The sequence below is a fragment of the Otolemur garnettii genome, unplaced genomic scaffold (assembly GCF_000181295.1).
Source record: "Otolemur garnettii isolate 467f Iridium unplaced genomic scaffold, OtoGar3 scaffold00155, whole genome shotgun sequence".
Taxonomy (NCBI): Eukaryota; Metazoa; Chordata; class Mammalia; order Primates; family Galagidae; genus Otolemur; species Otolemur garnettii.
The window spans coordinates 656,488-662,128 of NW_003852550.1; positions in this window are offsets into that span (position 1 = coordinate 656,488).

Here is a 5,641-nt window from a genome sequence, read left to right on the forward strand (position 1 = left end):
CCCGCCACCTCTGGCGTATGGGGCCGGCGCCCTACCCTTTTGAGCCATGGGCGCCTCCCTGAATACTTAGATTCTTGAGTTGCAAAAAGATTAAGATGCACAGTAAAAGACATTTTATTTTCTGAGTCTGCAGGAGAAACAATCTGAACATTATAGTTTTATAGCTGCTGCCTTGTTAAGTAAATGGGTTGTTGTTAATATTAAAATCTTATGTAATTGTATTGAACTGAACCACTGCATTATACTTTATTTGTTAAATGTGTTGTAACTTTACTTCTCTTTATAAAAATAAATGTTATAAACCTGTTACATTACATATGAAAAATAATTTACTTAGGCTCGTCGTCTGTAGCTCAGCAGCTAGGGTGCCAGCCACATACACCAGAGCTGGCAGGTTTGAACCCAGCTGGGGCTTGCCAAACAACAATGACAACTACAATCAAAAAATAGCCAGGCGTGTGGTGAGCACCTGTAGTCCCCGCTACTTGAGGGGCTGAGGCAAGAGAATCACTTAAGACCCAGAGTTTGAGGTTGCTATGAGCTGTGATGCCACGGCACTCTACCTACCAAGAGCAACATAGTGAGACTCTGTCTCAAAAAAAATAGTTTACTTAAATATATAAATATTATTTACTATAATATACTTTTATTTACACTTAACTCAGATATCACTTGAGGATTTTCTTCCTATATCAGTTAGGATTCAGTTGCAGAGAACAGAATTCACTTTAATTATTTCAGATAGGAAAAAATTTATTATTGGATATTAAATGGCTTACATGATTATCAGAAGGACTGACTAAATTGAACCTTCAAGAACAACTTCCAAAGCCATAACTACCAGGTCACCAAAGGAGTTGCTAACTCTTCAATGATTAGGAAACTGCTACTTCCTACTGCCATAATATAAAGCCATCACTACTGCTGCTCCCGCTGGAACCATGCTGCACCTGCTGTCATTTATGTAATCAGTGAAATAGATGCTATTACCCTTGCCTCAACACTCACAAGCTTGTGACTAAGTTGCAATAGAACAGCCAAACGTAAATGACAGAACCATAGTCCCCACCTTGCTTGTCATTTATGTCTTACATGTGTGCATCTAATTGGTCTATAATTAATCCAGAATCCTAGTTACAAAGGAATCTGGGAAATGTATGTTCAGCTTTTTAGCCTCTGCAGTACAGGAAGGTACACTAAGGGTAGAAAGCACATTGAACAGTGTATTTATTTTTTGTTGCTATGTGCCAGATTATAACACATTTATAATCTCATCACTTCAGTGAGTCAGGTCTCTGGGCTCAGCTTACTTGGTTCCTCTGCTTAGTACCTCACAAAGGTGTGACCGAGGCAACAGTCACATAGTGACTCCCCCTCAGTTCTCACATAGGGGATCAACACAGGAAGAACCCATTTCCAAGCTCCCTCAGGCTGTTTGCACAATTCCTTTACTTAGGTTGTGGTCTGGGAGCACCAGCTTATTGCTGATAGTCAGCTGGAGGCCACCTTCAGCTTCTACAGGCCACCTAAAATTCCTTGTCACAGAGGCTTCCCCCAAATGGGCACCTACTTCATCAAGCCAGCAAGGAGAATCTAGAGCAAGTTTGCTAGCAAGACAGTGTCTTACATGATGGAACATATAATTACAGCAGTAACATTCCATCCTCTGCTATGTTGTGTTGGTTAAAAGCAACCAAAAGGTCCTGCCCACACTCAAGGGGAGAGGATTATATTGGTACAAAGGCATGAACATCAGGACACAGAGATTGTGAGGGGTGCTCTGTAGGGTCCTGGAGTCTGTCTACTCCAAGTACCAATCCATGTTATTCACCTCTTTTTACCATGCAACACGCACTTCGTCCCATATTTCTAAAAAGCTGATAGCAACGGCATGGTGCCACCTGTCATAAATCTCCCTCATACAAAAGTTCTCTAATCTCTGCTCAGGAAAGATCCAAGTTTTCTTCTTTTTTTAATGGAGACAGAGTCTCACTTCGTGTCTTTCAGTAGAGTACCTTGGAATCATAGCTCACAGCAACCTCTGCCAACCACTGGGTCCCTGGGTTTAAGTGATTCTCTAGCCTCAGCCTCCCAAGTAGCTGGGATTACAGGCGCCTGCCAGAACGCCCAGCAATTTTTGGTAGAGATGGGGGGGGGGGGTGGGGAGGTCCTCACTCCGGGTCATGCTGGTCTCCACCCTCTGAGCACAGGTGATCCACCCGCCTTGGCCTCCCACAGCACTGGGACAACAGGCGTGAGCCACCATGCCTGGCCAAGATCCAAGTTTCTATCAGTTACTTGGCTCCATCCATGGGCGATGCTGACTCCTAATTTAGTCTCAGTCTCATCTTGACATCTATAACATGTGCACCAAATTATAAAGTTACTTACCATCAACTCTCCTTATGTAAAATAGAAGGCAGGGAAATAAATTTATTATTCCTGAAATAGACAAGGAAGGATGATGGGTAGCTACTAAGTCCCTATATCTGCAACTGGTCACGAAGCTATAGTTGTATTTTGGTTTTTTCCTAATTATGCAAGCAATTAACTTTTTGAGTACATGCTTATGAATTTTAACACAAATGTACCTGTCACCATCACAGCAACTAGAATACAGAATAATTTCATCACCCTAAAAAGGCTCCATAATGCTGTCCCTGTATAGTCACACCCTTACAACCACTGATCGGTTCTCTGCCCACCATGTTTGTTTTCTCAGCATCCCTGCCCCCTGCAGCCATGTGAGAAAAAATGGTTAATCAGGTGCTGGAATTCTGCCTGGAATTTCTCAGCCTATAGGAAGTAGGAGGGAAAGTGGAGAATATAACACATTCTGGTGGCATCTTCACATCCACACTGGTTCTAAGGTAGGATTTAGAGTGCTTTTGAATGCCCAGACTTTTATAGCCCAATTTTAGGGGGAGAGTCTCATGCTTCTTAGTGGTTCTATGAGTACAACACTTCAATAGACCAACTTCCCATCCCTTCCTCCTGCTTTTATAGCTAGAATCTTTTTAAAGTAAGATTGATACTTGTAACACTGGGGGTCCTCTAGCACCAAATCCCTCCAAGCAAGGCAAATGATCACCATAAGAAGCATATTTTATCCTTTATCTCACATTATGCCACGTTTTCTATTTCTGTCATTAAAACTGTGCCTGTAGGGCAGGGCCTGTGGCTCAGCGAGTAGGACACTAGCCCCATATACCAAGGGTGGCAGGTTCAAACCCGTCCCTGGCCAAACTGCACCAAAAAAAACAAAAATAGCTGGGCGTTGTGGCCGGTGCCTGTAGTCCCAGCTACTCAGGAGGCTGAGGCAAGAAAATCGCCTAAGCCCAAGAGCTAGAGGTTGCTGTGAGCTGTGATGCCATAGCACTCTACCCAGGGCGACAAAGACTCTGTCTTTAAAAAAAAAAAAAAAAATGCGCCTGTAGCTCAGCAGCTGTGGCGCCAGCCACATACACCAGAGCTGGCGGGTTCAAACACAGCCCGCACCTGCCAAACAACAATGACAACTACAACCGAAAAAAAAAAAAAAAAGAACTGCAATTTTCTTCCATCCCAGAAGCGTCAAATAATAGATTTCCTAGCTCCTAATTCTCCATCTTCCTTTGCAGATAATGTCTTTTTGTATGATTGCTTTTAAGATCTTGATCTTTCCTGGTGGCACCCGTAGCTCAGTGGGTAGGGCGCCAGCCACATACACCGAGCCTGGCAAGTTGGAACCCAGCCCAGGCCAGCTAAAACAACAATGACAACTGCAACAACAACAACAAATAGGCGAAGTTGTGGCGGGCGCCTGTAGTCCCAGCTACTTGGGAGGCAGAGGCAAGAGAATCACTTAAGCCCCAGAGTTTGACGTTGCTGTGAGCTGTGACACTATGGCACTCTACCCAGGGCAACAGCTTGAGACTCTGTCTCAAAAAAAAAAAAAGATCTTGATCTTGGCAGTGTTCTGCAGTTTATGATTTATCTAGCTTTTTAAAAAATCCTATTCTGGATTAATGATTAAATTTCGATAATCAATTATCATTCTCCTAGACCTGTTTACCTTCTACACAGGCCAAACAGGCAAGTTAAATGAGAATATGATAGCAATCATCCCCCACCTTCCATATACACACACATTCTTCAAGTCTTTGGTGTACCCTCATTTCTGACTTTCTCAAGGCTATAGTATTGACAGATTCAGTAAATTCTTGGCTCTTTCTACCATACATAGTTCTTGGTACACTTGTTAAGGAGCAAATCTGATATATCTGTCAGTTGCTAATTGTGCCTATTTCAAGTAGGCATTCATGGACTGAAAAATAGCCATATAATGTATTTGTAGATCCACTAGACTTACCTCTGGTTGATCTAAGATAAAACTATCTCTTGACTCCAGAAGCCCTGACTCTGACCAGTGGATGACTATTGTGTTCAAACCCCTTCTAATCTTCCCCCGGATGTCCAACAATCTCTGAAAGCCTGAGTATTTCTACTTTCCCAGTGTGTAGTTACCCCAGTAAATGGCCATAGGTCCCTCTGGCAAAAAAGATAAAGGACAGCTGTATTTACAACACACACTTAATGGTATTGCTGAGTCCTTCCTGAAGGTTACCAGGCTTTCCCTTTGAAGGCCCCTGGGTGTGTAAACAGACTCAAGTCTGCAAATTGAGTGAAAGGCTATAAATCTCCATTATGATGACTCAATTAGGTCTCTGTTCACTAGACCTTGAAATATTTTGGTTATATAAATCAAATAAGAATTAGCAGGCTGCTCGTTTATTTTATTCTAAGAGACCTAAAGAATAATTAGCCACTATCATACTTTTCTGCAGGTCAAAACATTCAGAATATTTCTCTAGCCACACTCTTATCATATTTGCCATGCTCAACCCATCTCTTGTCATTAAGTGTTACCACTGGTCTCCGCCATTCTTGGGTCCCCATTATTCTCATTGACGTTAGCCAGTTCCTGTCAGTAACTTAAGAAATTAAGGAAATTTAATGTTCATACTACCCAAAGTGATCCACAGAGTCAATACAATCCTATCAAAATACTAATGACATCTTTCAGAGAAATAGAAAAAAAAAATCCTAAAATTTGTATGAAACCCCAAAAGGCCCCAAATAGACAAAGCTGAACAAAAAGAATAAAGTTGGCATACCATGGAATACTATTCAGCCACAAAAAGATGGAGACCTTATATCTTTTGTATCAACCTGGATGGAGTTGGAATACATTCTTCTCAGTAAAGTATTGAAATAACTTAGGAGACCTGGAAAAATAAAGTTGGACCCCCACTTAGGTTAATTAATTGGTAATTTATTTTACCTGCTGCAGGGGCTGCTGCTCCGAGAGACAGTCAGCAGCCCAAGTGGGAGGGTGAGTCGCCTTTTATAGGCTTTGTGCAAGTATATTACAGAAGCAAAACTTGGCTGGTTGAGGGGGGGTTACAACTCAGGTAGTCATGGATACAGCAATGCAACAATAATTAATACAATTTTGGTTGATAATGGATACATCTCATATCACAATGGTTATGCTTATACAACAGTAATTAATTAAGTCTCGGTGAGTTTTCCACCATTGTTCATCTACTGAGAACTTGGGGGTTTTGTGAAACTTGGGACTTTTCTTCCTTGTACCTGA